The following is a 21,014-nucleotide window of genomic DNA, read 5'->3' as shown; positions in this document are numbered from 1 at the left end:
CAGATAGAGACAAGAGAGGAACAGATAATTTTCCAAAAATTTCTACCCCAAGCTTAAACGCTGTATCAATTATTTCATTTTTGAAAAAAAAATTCACTCACATGAGAGAAAACCAGAGCATTATTTGGCACATGTAATGCCTCGGGTCAGTCTTGGGCCCTCTGCTTGAAACTCCAGCACTTAAGCCACTATACCACCTTCTAAGCTGCAATCTCATTGCTTTCTTTTCCTTTTTTTTTTTTTTTTTTTTGCCTCCAGGGTTATTTCTGGGATTCAGTGCCTAGTGCCTGCACTATGAATCCACTGCTCCTAGAGGCTGCTTTTTTCCTTTGGTTGCCCTTGTTGTTTATCATTGTTGTCATTATTAGTATTGTTGCTATTGCTGTTGTTGGTGGTGGATAGGACAGAGAGAAATCTAGAGAGGAGTGGGAGAGAAAGATACCTACAGACCTACTCACTGCTTATGAAATGACCCCCCCTGCAGGTGGGGAGCCAGCGGCTCGAACCAGGATCCTTACACTGGCTCCTGTGCTTCCCACCATGTGTGCTTAACCCACTATGCTACAGCCCGGGCCCCTCTTTTCCATTTTAAAAAAAAAATATTTGTTTACTCCCTTTTGTTGCCCTTGCTGTTTTATTGTTGTTGTTATTGATGTCATTATTGTTGGATAGGACAGAGAGAAATGAAGAGAGGAGGGGAAGACAGAGAGGTGAAGAGAAAGACACCTGCAGACCTGCTTCACCGCCTGTGAAGCGACACTCCTGCAGGTGGGGGAGCCAAGGGCTCCTCTTTTCCATTTTTTTAATCTTAACATCAATCCTGTGTAAGGCTATTCTCTTCATTCTGTCTCTTTTGTTTGCCTTTTTCATTTTTTATTTGATAGGACAGAGAGAATTTGAGAGAGGAGGGAAAATAGAATGACACTTGCAGATCTGCATCTGTCTCCCCTCTGGTAAGGAGCAGAGGCTTGAACCTGGCTGGGTCCTTGTGCATGGTAATATGTGTGTCTTAACAGGGTGCACCATCATCTGGCCCTAGATGTGTTTTCCACCTGAATTTTTTTATGAAACCTTTAAAGAATATTATACATTCATGTATATCCATCTACTAAACTTATTTAATTTTTCGTTTTATTCATTTACTACTGTCTTCCAGTATTGTAGGACTTTTTAAATTTATTTTTTATATATACTATAGAAGTAATGACAAGACCAAAAGAGGGGTACAATTCCATACAATTCCCACCCCCAGAACTATGTATCCCATCCCCTCTCTTGAAAGCTTTCCTGTTTTTTATCCCTCTGGGAGTATGGACCCAGGATCATTTGGGGTGCAGTAGGTGGAAGGTCTGGCTTCTGTAATTGCTTCCCCACTGAAAGTGGGCATTGGCAGGTCAATCCATACCCTCAGTCTCTTTCCCTAGTAGGGCAGGGCTTTGAGGAAGCAGGATTCTAGGACACATTGGTAGAGTTGTCTGCCCAGGGAAGTCTGGTTGGCATCATGGTGGCATCTGGAACCTGGTGGCTCAAAACAAAGTTATATAAAGCCAAACACATTGTTGACTAATCATGAACCTAAAGGCTGGAATATTGCAGGTGAAGATTTGGGGTCTGTGTTATGAAGATAACTATTAGGCCTGTTTTAGTTATATTCCAAAGGGCCCATGACTATACTAGTTTTTTTCGGAGCCTGACATCTGATATGCAGGTGGGCCCAAGTTGTTGTCTGGGGAGATGATGTCATGGCTGGAAAAAAGGCTAGAAAGCTGGATCATGGAAGAGAGTACCTCCCAAATAGGAGAAAAGTATATAAATATTGTTAACTGAAAGCCCCATTATTTGATCAGGGGCCCATATTCAGCACTGTGTTGTAAGATTTTAGGAAATTATTCACAAACTTACACAGACACACACACACACACACACACACCCCGCCACACTTCCGTTGTCCCATCACTTTAGTTCCTGTGTTATTATACCATTATTTTGTATTTTTAATCTGTACATTCAGTATCAATGCCTGTTTTGATGCATTGAAAATAAATTTTCGGTATCATGATACCTCCTTTAAATACTTCATGCTATATATTAATAAAGTTCAATACTTAGATAGTTTGTTCTTTTGATATAGAGGCTATATGCATGAGAATGCATATATTGAATATATATTTTTGTATATATTATACTTTATATTAAAAACATAATTTGCAACCCAGATTCTTACAATATATAAAATGTCAATATTGGTTGGTGTATCTTTTATCCCCATTTGGTTGATGAGGAAATTGAAGCACAGAGAGATTACATTAACTACCTAGAGTGAAGTTGTTAATAAATGAGAGGTGAAATTCAAAACGTGGCATCTATTTCTTAAATCTGGCATTTTAACTATAAGATTTGTGCACCTAAGGACACCAGTGTATTATCCTCATCTTTACATTCATTTGTATATATGTAAGGTCTGTTTTTAAAGTAGGTGTCAGAAAAGTCATAATGCATTTTTGCCTAGAAAACCAGAATATGTTGTGACTATTCTGACAACCCAATAAGGGTGTTGATAATATAGAAGCATATAGTCAACTTAGGGTCAGAGTAGAAATGCTGTTTTAGAAATTCATTGCTTTCTTTTTAAAACTATCTATCTATCTATCTATCTATCTATCTATCTATCTATCTATCTATCTATCTCTGAAAGAGAGGAGAGAGAGAACCAGAACATCCTTCTGGCATGTGATGTTGGTGACTGAACATAGGACCCTATACTTGAGAGTTCAGCACTTTATCCATTGCACTTGCCTCCTGAGGTGCTGCATTGCTTTTTTGGTAAGAGGTCAGTGGCAAGAGATATCAAGGAAAAGAAATTCTTTTATTTGAGATAATCAGAGTAAATGTTTGTATAATTGCATGGTCTTAACTAGCATCCTTGACTAATGTTTCTACATACAAAGTGACAGTCATTTCTGTGTAGTATAGTTTTGTATTAAGCATGTTTTAGTTTTGTTAAATGAAACTGTGATATAGAACAAACATTTATCTTGATATCTCAGTCTTTAAAGTAACAACATTGACTGATTCGGAATTTATATACTTTGTAATTTGGAATTTATATAGTGGAAGTCTTTGGCCTTTCCAAATGAACTGCATAAAAATTTGAATAAGGGATGGACACATACAATGCTTATGTAGACTATCCTTTTAAAACTAGTGTCTCTTTTCACATTATATTAATCTCAAAAGCCCTATCTTAAAATTTTACTAGTACTCTCTACTCACTGAGAAAAAAAAAGTACATGTATATATGTATGTGCCTGTGCATTCTCTCTCTCTCTAGTACTGCTCCTAAAGCAATTAAAAAAAAAAAAACATACATATATTTAGTTAAACCTAGACTGTCACTAGAGGGCAGAGTAGCACTGTATTTCAGACTTCTAAGTTTCTAGTTTAAAATTTGCTGAACATGAGGAAATAAATTCATACAAAATTGAATAGAAATTTGTTTTTATTCTTATTGTCTGTCTTGCTGTGAAATCTTACAACATGCTTACTATTGTATCAAAAGAGCTTTTCTGGTTATTGTATTGATTTCTTCTTCTTCCAAAGGGCATGATTATTTACAAGAATACAAATATCCCACAAGGGAAAATAGTATTGCTTACAGCACAAGGTACACTAAATCTTTCTACTAAATGTAGTATCCTGATATTGAACTACAATATGAACTTTAGGTGAGACGTTCAGAGAGAACAAGTTTGAGGCATGTTTACTTGTATGTAGATCTAAGAGTTTATTGAAATGTAGACTATGTTTTCATCTGTCAGTTAAAATCATTATATCATTAAGCCTGAAATTACAGTGTTGTCAAAAACAGTGAGCTGGCTAGAACTCCATTTTGATGCTGAAATTTTGTCAAGTAGCTGTTTCATCTCTGTTTGAAATTTTCTATACTTTCATTTTGTTTTATTTTTTTCTGATAGACTTTAAAATCAAAATGAATAGTTATATCAAAAGATAGCTCATTTTATCTTGAAAGTATAATTTAAATTTTGTAAGTATTGCTTGAATTATGTATTATTAATTTCTAGCAGAGACAGAATGGATGTGAGAAAAAAAAAGCATTGAATTTTGGAATCAGAAGAATTGGGACCCCGCTTATGCTGTTACTTGTGACCTTGAGTCTACTGATACTATCTCTTTTAAAATACTCATTTTCTGAATTGAGTGATTAGAAAGATACTTCCTTTTAAATAGTGTGTTTGTTTGGATTGAGATTGTATTTGTATCTCCAGCAATGAGACTGTGTAAAATGTGCATTTTAGTAGGTAAAAATACAAAACAGAAAAATCTTAAACATAAGATTTTACTGTATCATAAATGTAGTAGCATGAGAGTATCTATTACATGAGTAAATACTACTAAAATTGTGGTTACCAAACCCAAATTCAGATTGCTGACTTCCTTTCTGTCTCTGAGTATCTTTGCTTAATCTCTCTATGACTCCTGACTCTTGCTCTTCTTATTTCTTTAATGTGTTCTCTGTATGTGTTCATGTTCCCTCTCTGTGTGTTTCTCCTGACTGTCTTTGGTGTCTCTCTGTGTTTTTCTTGTCCCAGGCACACTCAGGAAGACCCCAAGCCTTTAGCAGTACCTGGTCTCATCTTCAGCATGTTTATAGATGTGGAGGATTCACTGGGATATTGAGAAATACCAGAGACGAATTATCACACTGTAGTAAGTCAATCAGCATTTATTAAGTGGCTATTATTTACAGAGCAGTATTAGTGGCACTTTGGAGAAAGGAGAATGAGTTAGAACATAGTGCAGAAGTAAATTCTTCTTAGTGGACGTACAATCTGGACACATAGGCAAACAAGATAAAAAGCTGCTAAGTCATTCCACAAACAAAGTATTTGTAGGTATGTTGAAGAGACCCAGGATAAACAACAACAGTAACAACAACAACAACAAAACAGGTGGTATTAATCATAATTTCTCATTTAGTTTAAAGTTAGTTTTTGAAGTATGATTGGAAGAAAGATGAGGAAAGAGGGTATAAGTGAGTAATTTCTATGGGACTTGGCAGGCCTCTGTTGTGAGTGAATCCCTTTTGGGAAAGTAGTGAAGAGTTACATTTCTGGTTATCAATAGCAAACTTTCACAAAGCTTTCAGTCTTGGAGAAATTCAAATTATGAAAGAAGTACTGCTAAATTGAGACTTTTTGTTCCTGTTGTCAGTTTCAGAATTTATAGAGTTTATAAAGTACTATAAGATAAAGTACAAGTCTTAGAATATTGTGGTGGAACACACTTTTTAAATACTAATATGGGTTAAAATAATAAATTGCAGTGTAACATGCCAGTATTGTTTTTATGTTGAAAACTGGTTTGAATGTAGGGAATTTTACTTATGGATCATCCTAGTTTTCACAGCTGGATATGGTTTGAATCTCACCTCTTCTAGTTCATAACATTGGACAATATCAAACTAAAGATGAAACCAAGAGTGAAATAAGCTCCAAGAGTTGTATAAATTACTAGTGTTTATTTTACGAAAACTTCAATCCATGCTTGGATTCTTGCAGATTACTGGTTTATAGGTTGTTACTTGCAGATTCTTAAAAAGTGTCATTAAAGAGTTTGTGAAATAATTTTTTTTCTGAGACCTTTTTAAAAATAGAAGTAATTCATGGTACCAGAGAGAAAAGCTTTCTGGATAGGATATGTGTCCTCGCTTATGATCCAGGTTCTAACTCTGGCACTACACTGGAAGTGCTATGGTGCCCAAGGAAACTGGTGCTGTTGTGGTGTCTCTCCCTCTGTGACTTAGAGCAGTGAAATCACACATATGGGAGGCTTCAGCTTTGAAACAAAAGCTGAAGTTGTCTGTAGTATTTAGAAAACATAGACATATTGGAATATTTGTAACATTAAAGAATAATAGCATTATAGGGGGGCGGGCGGTAGTGCAAAAGTTAAGTGCGCTTAGGGGTTAAGCGCACTTAGGGGTTAAGCACACATAGGGGCTTAGCGTATATAGTATGAAGCACAGGGGTCCTGCTTCTCAAACAGTGTAGCAGGTCTGCAGATGTCTTTCTCTCCTCTTCCCCATCTTCTCCTCCTCTCAATTTCTTTGTCCTATCCAGTAACAACAATAACAGCAACAGCAACAACACAATGGGAAAAAAAATGGCCACCAGGACCAGTGGATTTGTAGTTCAGGCACTGAACCCCAACAATTACCCTGGAGCCATAATAGCAGTAGTGGTAGTGGTAGTGGTAGTGGTAGTGGTAGTAATAGTTTCTTTTAATTAATGTTGAGATTGTTTCCAGGTTTTTGTGTTGTCCGAAATAGAGCTGCAGAGGAAAGATTTTTCAGATTCTTGTGGGTGCTTCTCTGTATACTTAACTATCTCCTGAAGGTGTATGTTCAGGATTAAGAGGCTATGTCCAGCTTCTAACTCTAACTGAATGTAAATGTTTTTCCCTTTTTCTGTCTCCTTTAATTCTTATGAATTTCATGATTTCTGTTGAAAGAATTTTGTAAGTTGCATGTAACTCTTATCTTTACTTTTACCCAGTGATCTTCAATTAAAACATTAGTAGCATACTTTCCAACTCTCATTTCTGCCAGTTTCCAAATTGCCATTCATATCTTTTCTCAAATTAGTAAATTCAGACAGCCTGAGATAGCTAATTATGTCTGCTATGTTGGCTCCCCCCACCCCCCAACTTTTAAGAAATCCGCACCATAGCCTCTAATGTTCTTATGTTCGAAAGAAACTGTCAACTATTCCTGCCCTTTGTGGACAGTTTGAGCAAGAGAAGTACAAGCCGTCCCCACCCCCAACCCCTTACTAATTGACTTTAGTTGAGATGGAGACTCAGAGAACTGTTTTCAAGCTTCAGGGACTGAATCAGTTTTGTTCTGCATTATAAAAGCCCCCAAATTTGAGTAAATGACTCAACTGTATTTACCACTCACCTTTTCTGTCCTTCACCTACTTCTGCTTTCCTTAGCCAGTTTTCTTTTGGCATTTGGCAATACATGTACATTCCATTCCAATATTTATATCGCAGTTCCTCCTAATATTATAATCTGTACTTGGTGTCTATATAATTTTACTTGATTGATCTCAGTATTTGCTTTTTGTCAAATGGTCATGGCTACCTGTTACATTATTACTGTAATTCTGTAAGTTTTTTAGAGAAATATATTGCATATACTCTACTTTTCAAAAGATGTTATTTACTGAATGAACAGAAATAGTCACAATAAATATGGAAATTTCTTTGCTCAGCAATAATTTCTCTTAAGTGTGATGGACTTATGAGCACCAAAAATAGTTCTGTCAGGCAAGTAGCTTTGTAACTTAGAGCAAGTCACTTTTTTCTTGTTCTTTCACTCTGTTCTTTTCTAAAACAAATGTTATAGAATAGTGGTCTTTGGAATCCAACATTTTATATTCTATTTAAGCTGAAATGAAAAATAGTTTAAGCACTTGGTGTCTGGGCACCACTACCAAAACCTTAATCCATCCACCTTACTGGGCTTTCTGCCCATAACTGTGTCCTGGTGACCTGCCAGCCATTGTCACTCAACCCCAGCAAGTGGGGCATTACATTGAACTTCTCTTCCTCTTTTTGTTATTTAGGGTTGATTTGTCCTAGAGAAAGAATACATTTATCTTTCTTTGAGGATGTGTCATGTATGGCTTTAGTTTCCCAATCTCTTTCTCCAGATAACACGACATTGGTCAGTGCAAAACCTGGAATTCTGCCCTCTTGTTCCTCCTCTTCCCTTAAGCCCAGCTCTGTGAACAGGGCAATTTGTCTTACCTTTTATTATTTGCTTTATAATTTAACCTTATGACCTTTCTCACATGCCAGTTATCGTCTTTAAAGTAGTGCTATTTTATACTACCAGACCTTTCCATGGAGTTAGTAGGTCTGCTTTCATTTGCTGCTGCGGCAAGTTACCCATTTCCTAGTTTTTCTGCTAGGGTCTCTGCTCTAAGTACATTGTGAGTGAGGACCTGAACTTCTTCACTTGCTACCAGCACTAAGCATTAACACAGTGACTGCAGAGACTCCCACTCTAAAATAGAGTAGAATCACTTTGAAAGAATTGGTTGACTCTTGGAGTTTTTCACCCAGTGGATATTTCTGAAGCCTCTTATTCAGAATTCATTTTGTGAGCACCTCTGAACTCTGTGGATCAAAGCCAAAAGCTGTCATACAGATCATACAGAGCAGGAGACCACATCTCAACTTTTTGTAAATTTGTAAATATAGCTCAGTCACTTCTGAGGGCCCTGATGAGAGAGCTGCATTTATGACCATGAGCTGATAATAGTAGACCTTTTTTGTTTGTTTGTTTTTAAAAGACACCGGCTAATCTAATCTGACCATGATGTCATAGGCCTACTTTGTTAAAATCTCATGTTATTCTGGCATTTTGTAAACTAGGAGAAGAAAAAAGGGAGAATTTTGAAACTATAAAAAAAAAAGGAGGGGGGAAGCTTTTAGTGAAAATTTATTTTATTAACATTAATTCTCCATTAAATTCAGAATTTAAAAAAGTCTTCGTAGGTAAAAAATAAAATAATTATTTTTGAAAATATAGTTTTTAGCCTCCTATCCTTTGCCTCCATATATATAACACTGAAGATTTAGTGGACTGTTCAGCCATGAGGAGTAAGAAGTTGGGGCAGTGATAACTCACCACTCTTAACTACTTACTTTGCAAAATCCTATAAGAATTGTTATGCCAAATGTTCTGGTCTTGAAAGATACAATTAATACTGTCTTATCTTTCTCAAAGAACTGTTTTTGATTACTTTTTGCTCTTCAGAAATGCAGGAAGAGAAACATTCTTTTATGTTTGTTAGAGGAAAAGAGGAGGGATTACCTTGATACGAAATCTTGACTGTTGGAAGAATGCTCACTCTAACCTCTTATGTTCTGTTCTTGAGTAATCTCAGCGACTTGACCTGTTAAGTATTCACATTAATATTTAAATGATCAGCAATAGTTTCTCTTGTAGTACTAATGCATTAGTGTTTTCCTAATTGAGACAGGGTTGACAGTGTCTCAGAAAGCCTTACAGTATTCATTTTATATTCCTATTTTTGATTGTCTCTTGAAAGAGAACCATATATTCTTTAGTAGTTAAGTTGCAGAAAACATTAAAAATAAACTAGTTGGATCATCTTTAAGTACTATAGAACATTTACAAATTTATATAAGCATATTATAAAATATTTTCCTTTGTAGGAAGCTAGGGAATGCATTTATTAACTGATTTCTACAATGAATAGGCTTTTAACTTGGAAGAGAAATTGTTGTGTTCGATTTAGAATAACATTGACTATATATTTAATTCTTATTTTTGTTTCTGTGATACAGCAGGGTTGGTAGTACATATCAAAGATCTTAGTTGAGCCTTATGTAATTAGTCATGTAATTATGCCTCATAGAGATGTATCTGTATTATAATAAAGCACCTTACTAATTTATTTCTGAGTAACTTCATTTAAATTTAGGATTTTCTGGAATAACAATAGCCATTCTTGTCTGGGATTTTTTTTTTTTTTTAATCTGAATAGAAAGCAGTGAGAGCTAGTGAAATAGCTCACCCGGATAGTATGCTACTTTGTCATGCATAAGTCCCAAGTTCAACCTCAGCCCCTACCTCATTGAAGGAAGCTTCCGTGTTGTGATCTCTTTCACTCTCTGTCTGCCTCTGTGTGTGTATGTAAGAAAAAAAGGGTGGGAAGAAACACCAAGTGAGATGTTCAAGTGGATCTATAATTTTAAGAAGAAGGCAATATAGTATTACTGATTATCTGTAACACCTACATTTATAAACTGCATTCTGGAAAATAAGAATAAAAAATTCAAAAACTGCTCTTTAATATTGACACTTGTTTTGAGCAATTGGGACACTCAGTGGTAGCTCACCTTGACAATACAGTGCTCCTAAAGGTTTCAAAATATTTGTTTTTTTCTATGTACATACCAGATTGTCTTCTCTCACCAATTCCCAATTCTTATTTAGCAGCTGTATTTTTGTTGTTGTTGTTGTTGTTGTTGTTGTTGTTGTTCTTACCAGGGGACACTTTCTTGCCTGTGCTGACCAGGCAGTGTCTCCTTTGAATGATGGCACACTAGCCCTAAAGTTTGAGTCTGTTTTGAACTCAGGGGTATCGTGACTCGATTTTTCATCCATTTATAGGTATTTGCTGTTACTTGGCCATTATACTAAGTAAGTGGTGGTGTTACTTTCTTCATGCCTCAGGCTATCAAATAAACACAGGGTTTGCCCCATTCATCAGCTACTAACGTACCAATTACTAAGAGCCTTTCTGGCCAGAGGAAAATTAGCATCTGGGACTATTGAGTAAGGGAACTTGTAGATCTCAGTGCCAGGGAAAGAGTGGGTCTGCTTTTCTTTGCCTGGAGTCAGCTGTTCTCTCAGGAGTAAAGCTCACCAGGAAGCTTTTCTTATGCTGTTATTGGAGTTTATTCAAAGATTGGTTTGGGGTGTTTTTCTTGTTCCTTCAAAGTTTTAAAAGTGGTCCAAAGATTTTTTTTTGATTTGTTTGAATTTATTTTTTCATTTAAATGCTTTCAATGAAAGGTTTTACCAAGAGGTTTTGGCCCTTTTTATGCTTTGTACTTAACAAACATTGGGATTATGCTGTCTTGCTTTTTCCTTTATTACTTCTGTGCAAATTTAAAGACTAATCTGGGTTAGTCCTTTAGTTCTCTAGCTCTTCCTTTCACTTAGAGTCTATAGTTGTGAGAAAGCTGAACCATGGACAAGTTTAACTTCAAGTATTTAAATCTGTGATTTCTAAGGAAGAACTTTACACTTAAGACTTGATGTCTATAATTAAAACTCTACTAATGACTGACGGTGTGGATGAGTTTATAGTGTAGTCGTGGATTTACAGTAATCAGTTGTGACAAAAGTAGAAAAGGGTATCAGTGAAGTTTATGGTTTGGGGCTGGGGAGTGGCACACACAGTTGAAAGCACACATTACCATGCTCAAGGACCCAGGTCTGAGCCCTCATTCTCCACCTGCCTGGGGGACACTTGAAGAAAGGTGAAGCAGGTTTGCAGGTGTCTCTCTTTATCTCTCTTTATCTCCCCCTACTGTGTCAGTGTCTCTCTACTCTAGCAAATAAAATAGAAAGAAAAAAGAAAGGGGCAGGGAGGGAGAAAATGGCCACTAGGAGCAGTAGATTCATCCTGCAGGCACTGAGCCTCAGTTATAATGCTGGTGGCAAATAATAATAACAATAATACTGTCATGTTGTCCTCGATTAAGAAATTTGTAGGAAGGAGATGCTGTTTTTACCTGATGAGAAATTGTGTGGAAAATAATAGAAAGGGGGAGGGGTAGACAGCATAATGGCTATGCAATCAGACTCTCATGCCTGAGGCTCCACCAAGTACCAGGTTTAATCCCCTGCCCCACCATAAGCCAGAGCTGAACAGTGCTCTGGTAAAAAAAAAAAAAAAAAAAGAAAAAGGAAAAGAAAAGGAAAGAAAATAATAGAAAGGGGGACCAGGTGATGGTGTACCTGGTTGAGCGCACATGCTACAGTGCGCAAGGACCCAGGTTCAAGTCCCTGGTCCCTACCTGCAGGGGGAATACTTCACAAGTAGTGAAGCAGGGCTGCAGGTGTCTCTCTGTCTGTTTCCCTCTCTGTCACCCCCCTCCCTCTCAATTTCTGGCTGTCTCTATCCAATAAATAAGTAAAGATAATAAAAAAAATTTTTTTAAAAAGAAAACAGGAAGGTGGCATTTTCAATAAGAGATCATTGGGATAATGATGAGAAAGTACAGGGAGCACTGTCATATATTTATATATATATATATATATCTTCTGTGATACAGTGAAAGACAAAGGGAGTATGGGATCCTACCTCGTATGCATAGCAAAAGAGGGAGTGAGGCAGGGAGGATACAAGAAAGATGGGGCATGCCAATTCAAGAATTAAATTCTGAGAGTCGACTGTTGAAATGCCACTGAAGACTTTGAATTCATGGAGTGAAAATTCAAAGCATGGTTCTGAATAAATCTACTGATGAGATTAGTTTGGAAAGGAAAATTATCACCTAGAGAGCACTGTAATCATCTCTGGGGACTACATGGTGTCAAAGGGCTTGAAGGAGGAAGAAAATACTTTAATTCATGCTTTAGTAGTTGTTGTTAGTAAATTTTTAGATTTTACATGTGAGGCTCTCCTAAAAAGGGTTTTCTACACTTTTCATTTTGTTAAACAGGTACTAATTTACTTTTATACATGAGTATGAATATAGGATCTTAAATTTAAAGTAACTAGCAGTAAATATTCATAGCCTGGACTGTCTAACTGGCAAGCCCAAATCTTTCTTTGACTCATGGTGCATGGAAATGGGAGACAAATAGACAAACAGTCTTCACCCCTTATTTGATATTTCACGTACTCCTTTCTTAGGAATTATTAAATGGGCCCTAATTGGGACCACATCCAAACATATCTAATTGTATGTAGTTTTCATTTTTATATTTCTTATTTATTTATTGATTGGGTAGAGACAGCCAGAATGGAGAGGGAAGGGGAGGTAGAGAGGGAGAGAAATAGATACCTGTAGCACTGCTTCACTTCCCACAAAGCTTTCCCCTTCAGGTGGGGACTCAGTTCCTTGCACATTATAACCAATGCACTCAGCCAAGTTTGCCGTCACTCAGCCCCTTAAGTTTGCATTTGATATAAATCCTAGGTGTTATACTTAATTATTTCTGAGTCATAACATTTTAGAAAGTGTTTGGATTATTTAATGGGAAGTATCAATTGATCAAATTTGGGCCCTTCATGTATTTCTTTTTAAAAATATTTTATTGGTGGGGGTCCTAGTGGTTTATAGTACAGTTGTTGACACATAAGTGCTGTCCCTCATCTTCCTATGATAGGTGTCTGGGTATGTGGGAGACAAATGCATCCCCAACGTAGGCCTTCTTCCCCATCATACAACAGCGTCATCAATGTATTTCTTATTAACGTAACACAAGTACAAAGTGATCATATTTTTACTTAATAGTAATGTTGAAATAAAATAATCATTCTAGCTTCATAGAGTAAGGATTACAGTTTTAAAAACAAAATGAGGGGAGGCAGACAGTGGCATAAGCAATTAAGCATACATACTACCAAACACACTTGTAGTGTACTATTATGTTGAAATTTGGAGAGATTTCTACCTAAACAACATGAGACTGTTAATAAAAGAACTTCAGTAATGATATGCAGAGTATTTCTTCTGAATTATCTCTTTGAGCCTCAAAAGATGATATAGTCTTCATCTCAAGATTGACCTGGCAGAGGATGTATGTCAACATTGTTCACAAGATGAAAAATAACTGTAGTGTTATGTGGGTGTGTTATTTGTTGAGAAACAGTGAATGCTTTATTTCACCGATGGATATCAATCTAAGACATGAAATTGATGAAATTAGAAGCATATTGGTAATGATGTCCCAAAAGACATTGAGGAACTGTAAAACTGAGTGCAGTGGTATAAGACTATTCACACATTTTATTAAATTCATACACAGTTGGAACTGTCTCCTTTGAAAGACTATTTTAAATATTTAGAAAAACAAAGAGTATTGATAAGTCTCTGACTTAGCTAAATATTTATACTGGAAGAATATTAAGAGAATAAATGTGTTGTGCTTAAAATTTTTTTTTATGAATCTGTTTTATTAGTCCTTTCTTATGAATTTGTCTCTTCAAAGTTTCTTCTTGTTAACTGTTCATCTTGGTTAGATTTAGAATAATCAGTGAGGTTGTAAGAAATCCAAAACACCAAATCCGATCAACTGATAAAACTTATCATTACAGTTTGGTGAGCTGGAAATCCTACTCCTGTTTGATAATACTCAGTGGATGTGTAACACATTTATTTTGAATGTCAAATGATAACTTACTCTTTTTGTTGTTTGTTTGTGGAGAGAAGGGGTTAGTTATTTGCAATATAGACTTTAACACAAAGGCACAATCTCTCTTCTCCTCTTATACATGCCTGGGAGACATTTGCTCCCCCAACCTAAGGTCTCTTGCCCCATCGTATACCAGAGTCCCACTTTTAATGAAGTGAATTTAGTCACTTCAATTTTGAGTAAAACTTAATTTTTTTAAATTATCTTTCTGTTGATTGGATAGAGACAGCTAGAAATCAAGTGGAAGGGAGGAGGGAGAGTGAAAATGACAGAGAGACACCTGCAACCCTGCTTCACCACTCGTAAAGCTCTCCCACCTGCAGGTGAGGGCCAGGGGCTTGAACCTGGGTCCTTGTACACTGTAATGTGAGCACTTAACCTGGTGTGCCACCACTTGGCCCCATACAAGTTTTATACTTTAAAAAAAGTAATGAATTTATTGTTTTATCAAAAACATTAAAAGAACAAACTTTACCTTCAGACTTAGAGGTTAGATGATGAATGGAAATGAAAAAAAAATAGCTGTATGGGATACTTTGTACTATTCCCAGCTCTTTCACTTTGAACAAGTTCTGGGATCTGAACATATTTTGGTGGGTCTGGATTTCTTCTTCTAATGAGGGAGTTAATTGTATACTCTTTTTTAGATTTTTATTTATTTGTTTGTTTATTTGTTGAATAGAGACAGAAAGGAACTGAGAGGTGAGGGATAAATAGGGAGAAAGACAGAGACACTTGCAGACCTGCTTTACTACTCATGAAGTTTCCTTCTGCAGGTGAGGGCCAGGAACATGAGTCTTTGTGCACTGTAATGTGTGTGCTTAACCAGGTGCACCACTGCCTGGCCCCAACTTGTCTAATCTTAAGTTATAACTATAAGCTTTTAAACTCAGCATTGTGTTTTTATTATGCATGCAGGACCTCACCACTCCCAGGCCAAGTTTTTTATTCAGATAGTTAAAAAAGGAGAGACAGCACTGCACTGGAGCTTGTCCCAACACAATGCATATGCTCTACCAAATAGCTGTCTCTCAGCCCCACATCTATCACTTTTGAATGAAGAGCAAAGTAGAGGGGTCAGGCAGTAGTGCAGCGGGTTAAGCGCAGGTGGCGCAAAGCTGAAGGACTGGGGTAAGGATTCCGGTTCAAGCCCCCAGCTCTCCACCTACAGGGGGATCGCTTCATAAGCGGTGAAGTAGGTCTGCAGGTGTCTATCTCTCTCTCCCTCTGTCTTCCCCTCCTCTCTCGATTTCTCTCTGTCCTATCCAACAACAATGATATCAGTAACAACAACAATAATAACCACGACAACGATAAGAAAAACAACAACCAACTAAACAAAAAGAACAAAGGCAAAAGGGGGGGGGGCAGAATAGCCTCCAGGAGCAGTGTATTCGTGGTGCAGGCACCGAACCCCAGCAATAACCATAGAGGGATTGGGGGGGGGGCAAAAAGTTCAAATTAAGTCTGCAAACTCCTAAATTTATATTAGGTTACTAAAAAGTTCTTAAAAAAAAAAACGGTGCATTTTTAACACAATTTGTGTGGGAGAGAGAATAAAATCCAAGGAGTGTTAATGTTAATTCCCTCTGCTCTTCAAAAGTAGATTGTTGGGATTAGGTGGTGGTGCACCTAGTTGAGTTCACACATTACAATGCTCAAGGATCCAGGTTTGAGCCCCTCGTCCCCACCTACAGGGGGAAAGCTTTGCAAGTGGGAAGGCAGTGTTACAAGTGTCTCTCTGTCACTATCCCTGTCGATTTCTGACTTTATCTTATAAAAAATTAATTGAAAAATTTGAAAAAAGTAAAATATTCTCATTATATGTGATTTAATAGGTTTTTATCTACATGTATATCTGTGTATATATGGATTTACAGCCCCCCCAAATAACCTTCCAAACCATACCAAATAAAAATCATCTTACTGTAATAGAAGTGGTCCAAGATGTTGCAAAGTAATAAAGCTTTGTATAGGATATAGTGATCAAATTTGTTTAATTAAGAGCAAAGAACTCTTTTGGAAATAAAATACTGAGTTATTTCTGTATCTAGAGTACCAATTTTCTGGTAAAATGACCATTTAAGCTTATTTATAATAAAACTTTCTTCCACATATAAAATAGCCTAGCATTTTTGCTTTACCACCACCCCCTTACCATATTAGTTAGTTCCTCCTTGAATGTATTGTGTATATATATATATATATATATATATTTATTTATTTATTTATTTTTTACAGAATTCAGATAATACTCAAGTGTAAAAATTGCCAGGTTGTTGGAGAAAAAAAGACTTGTTTCCATTTTAATAAGATTTTCCTTTCTATAAACTGATATTGATAATTTTTTTAAAAAATTTTTTATTTAAGAAAGGATTAGTGAACAAAAGCATAAGGTAGGAGGGGTACAACTCCACACAATTCCCACCACCCAATCCCCATAACCCACCCCCTCCCATGGTAGCTTTCCCATTCTCTATCCCTCTGGGAGCATGGACCCAGGGTCGTTGAGGGTTGCAGAAGGTAGAAGGTCTGGCTTCTGTAATTGCTTCCCCGCTGAACATGGGCATTGACTGGTCGGTCCATACTCCCAGTCTGCCTCTCTCTTTCCCTAGTAGGGTGTGTCTCTGGGGAAGCTGAGCTCCAGGACACATTGGTGGGGTCTTCAATCCAGGGAAGCCTAGCCAGCATCCTGGTGGCATCTGGAACCTGGTGATTGAAAAGAGAGTTAACATATGAAGCCAAACAATTTGTTGAGCAATCATGGATCCCAAGCTTGGAATAGTGGAGAGGAAGTGTTAGGGAGGTACTCACTGCAAACTCTAGTGTAATCCTGCTTTCAGGTATATATTTTGCAGTAGTTTATGGATACGTGTGAACATAAGCTCTCTCTCACAGAAACTGGTGTATATCTAGGTTAATTTTAATAAGATTTTCCTTTCTATAAACTGATATTGATAATTTTTAAAAGAAATATCTCTTACTCTAGATGGTTGCTATGAACTCATTTAAAAATTAGTATAGTATATTGCATGCAGGATCATAACCACCATGCTTCTTCTTTCTCAAGAGCAAGAGATTGCTGCTTTCCTAAGCAAGATTATTTTTGAAATTAAACTTATTTTGTTAGAAATATATTTTTTGATTTCTAGATATATATGTTTGATTTGGTAGTTTCTGTTTATCTAAAAGACTCACAGAACAGTGTATGTAAGAGGACCTGTCTTCAATGACATTCTTGAAATATCTAGGTTGAAATATTTAAATGAACTACTTTTTATAAAATGAGATGACTGCAAGATGGACGTTTAGTAATTTTCCTGTAGCAGAAAAATGCAACAAGACTTATGCATGATGTAATTTGACTGAAATCACCAATAATGCTCACGACATATTTCTTTTTTGCCTATAAGCAAATCATCTGTAATGCCTTTATAGTTAGAAATATGTGCTAAAGTAGAATGAAAATGAGGCAGTCATATGTAAATATGTATCTTGGAAAATCCTGAGAATCTAGTATTAAAAACTATACCTGCTGATTCTTCTAGTACTTGCCAAGACTGTCTTTGAACTAAAAAGGTATATGTAAATGTTCTTTCAAACATACACTATGTAATTCTTAAGTCATTGTTCTACTAGGAATTTTAGTTTTTCACTGATTCATCCATTGTTATAGTAATATAAAAAAAGATCTATTTTGTATTGTTTTTAAATGTAAATCATTTTAAGTGTTTCACTGGAAGTTTTTGCATGAGTAACGACTTCGGGACTCCTGACATTTGGCTGGATGACTGATCCCAGAGTATGGCTTGCCAAGGAAAGGAAAGACATCCAGGCATAGGATGCGTACAACTTGTTTGACTCAGTCCAGTTCCCTGGCAATGATTGCAGCCTAGTGGCTGCCATACCAAATCTGTATACTTGCAAGACAGAAAGCTGCTTTTCTTAGGCTCCCACAGCAGTTTGTATAGAGGCAGAATGAACTGAAGATATCTACAGAGACTTTTTCAAAAGCAATTCACTTACGACTTACAAAGAACCCCTTTTAGATTTGGCCCTAGCATCATCGACTCCTAGGCCCCTGTTAAAAACTTTTGCAAAGAAACAGTATTAGGGATAGACCCTAGAGACTAGATAGACCCGATATACTTTATTCTATAACTTACAATGATTTAGAACTGGAGGAGACCCTTTCCAGGGCTAGATGAAGGGAGCTTGAAATTCAGAAGTAGGTGATTTAACCAATATTTGCTACTTGTTTAGATCAGTGTTTGAATCCAAATGTTCAGACTATGACTTAGTGTATATATTTACTTTGTCAGAAATGTAACCCTTTGAATAATGAGAAATAAATATCAAAAACAGAAATACTTAAAAAAAAATTAGCGTTAAGGGTCCAGGCGGTGGTGCACCTGGTTAACTACTCACATTAAAATGCACAGTGACTCAGGCTAATGTCCCTAGTCCCCACCTGCAGGGGGCAAGGAGTTGTGAAGTAGGGCGGCAGGCCCCCCCCCTCTCCCTCTTTCTTCTTCTCCTCCTCCTCCCTTGCTCTCCCTATCCCTCTCTATTCCCTCCTCCATTCTCAATTTCTCTCTGTATCTATCTGAGAATAAATAAATAAAAACATAGCTTAAGAGTTAAATAGAAGTGTACTTGCTCCAAATCTGCAAAGAAGACATAAATACAAAATTCAAATATGGAATTGTACATGGTGATGTACTTTATGATATCTTGAGCGGTTTAAAAAAAATAAAAAGCCCTTCTTAGGGGAAACAGCTTTTCTTCTCTGACACTAAAGGGTGGTCTACAAACATCTGCTTGCATACCTGCTGCCACTTACTGAGTACATCCTGACAAAACCCTGTTCTCTCCACTAAGCAAGCTTAAAATGAGGAGAAATGATTCTGTTGTCTTCCTATGTTCTTGTTGAAATCACTGTTGGAAACGGTTCCATAGAAGCTGCTTTTCCCTCTCTTAATAATTGTGAAGAAACTCACTTTGAACACATTTTGCCTTTTCATAAATACCTGGACAGTAGTTAGCACAGGAACTTTCTAGATTCAGAATGAAACTGTGGCACACACCTGGTAGATAGCTCAAGTTACCATGGGTTCAAGCCCTGGTCTCTACTATAGGAGGGAAGCTGCAAGCAGGAGTCATGCTGCAAGTGTCTCTCTCCTTCTTTACTCTTTGTCTGTTTTTCTCAGAAAAGGGAGAAAAAGTGGCCATCATGAGCTGTGGAGTTGTCATGCAGTAGCCAAGTTCTATGATAGTCCTGGTGACAAAATACTATTAATGATAAATTTAAAAAAATGGAATTATGATGGGTACAATGTGATATATACTATAATTTTGTAAACTGCTATGGAATCACTAATAAAAACATGGTTAAGAAGGTGGCACAGTAGCTAAAGCACTGGACTCTTAAGCATAACAATTCCCTGGCATCAAATGCTCTGATATTCATATGCATTCTCTCTCTCTCTCTCCCCCTCCCTCCCTCTCCCCCTTCCTCCCTCTCTCTCTCTCCCTCCCTCTCTCCCTCCCTCTCTCTTCCTCTCCCCCTCTCCCCCCTTCTCTCTCTCTCCTTTCCCCTCCTTGACTCCTCCTCTCCCTCTAATCCCTCACCTCTCATTAATATTAAAAAGATACTGTACAAGAATGAAACTGTGGCACCCTAAGAGGAGCTAAATGGATTTTTTTTTTCTGTTTGGAGAAGAAAAAATGGAATAGCAAAAATTCTAATTTTTGTGATCAAGAAACCTGTATCTTGGGATGCCAACAGCTGTGCACCAGTTGAGTGCACACATTGCCCTGCTCAAAGTTGAGTGCACACATTGCCCTGCTCTCAAAGATGAGGGAGTTGAGCCCTCATTCCCCACCTGTAGGGAGGAAGAAGCTTCATGAGCAGTGAGATGAGTCTTGCAGGTGTCTGGTTTTCTCTCTCCCTCTCTACCTCCCACCACTCTCAATTTCTTTCTGTCTTATCAAATAAAACAAAGAGGGAAACAAAAGGGAAATTTTTTTGGCTTTCAGGGCTGGTGGATTCATAGTGCAGGCAGAGTCTCAGTTATAACCCTAATGTCAATTAAGTAAAGGACAAAGAAAAGAAACCTGTATCTTAACTCAGTCATGAATTCACTTGGTACTCGCCTGTAACTTCAGTGGATCTTGGTTTCCCTGTCAATTGGAGGACAAGGGCTAGATTTGCAACTCCTATAAATTGTATAAAATGGGGAGTCGGGTGATAACATGATGAAAAATATCAAGACTTTGCCAAACTGATTTTTTTTTAATTGCCACCAGGGTTATTGTTGCACTAAGAATTCACTGCTCCTGGCAGCCATTTTTTTCCTTTTTATTTTTATATGATAGGAGAGAGAGAAATTGATATGGAAGGGGAGTTAAAGAGAAAGATAAATAGTTGCAAACCTGCTTCACTACTCAGAATGCTTCTCCCTGTAGTGGGGGCTTAAACCCAGGTCCTTGAGCATGGTAACTTGTGTACTCAACTGGGTATCACACTGCTCAGACCCCTCCTATATTGATTTCTGAGTACTGGTTGTAGCTTATTAAGAACAAATGAATTTGGTTTCATAGAGTATGAAGCAGTAGTAACAGTATACCATCCTGATATAATGACCTTAATTTTGTAGTGCTATTAACTGGAGTGATAAAAGCATGTTTGTTAAATTAGGTCATTTTAACCTGAGTATGTTGTCATAAATTCTGGACCACTTAGAAGATAATTAGGTGTTTTCTTGTTCTCTGAGATGGTGGCAGAAGTTCAATTTGACATTAAAATCAATAGTACCAGCCCTATATTTGCTTTTATTTTTATTTATTTAGAAGATCATGTTATTTGCCAGCTCAGCTCAGGTGAGGTTACTGTAACAGTTAACACATTTCCTAATACAAAGTGTGCCTCTGTGTACCTGTCTTTATTAAGACACAAATGGCCTATATTTTAGTTGTGCAACATAGTGATTCAATATACCTATATATTGGGAAATATAAC

General features: G+C 37.0%; 1 protein-coding gene across 10 annotated transcripts in view; it reads left to right on the top strand.

Moving 5' to 3' along the window:
• The window catches only part of BBX (BBX high mobility group box domain containing), a 339,966-nt gene that overhangs the window by 168,047 nt on the left and 150,905 nt on the right, over positions 1-21,014 (top strand). The window contains exon 4 of one of the 10 annotated variants that reach the window (XM_060198425.1): positions 4,611-4,728. The exons of the other annotated variants lie outside the window; for them this stretch is intronic. The gene's annotated coding sequence lies outside the window, so the exon portion shown is untranslated. The remainder of the gene's footprint in view (positions 1-4,610; positions 4,729-21,014) is intronic. 10 annotated transcript variants of the gene reach the window in all.

This window comes from Erinaceus europaeus, chromosome 9 (genome assembly GCF_950295315.1).
Source record: "Erinaceus europaeus chromosome 9, mEriEur2.1, whole genome shotgun sequence".
Classification (NCBI taxonomy): Eukaryota; Metazoa; Chordata; class Mammalia; order Eulipotyphla; family Erinaceidae; genus Erinaceus; species Erinaceus europaeus.
This window is presented reverse-complemented; position numbering and strand designations above follow the sequence as displayed.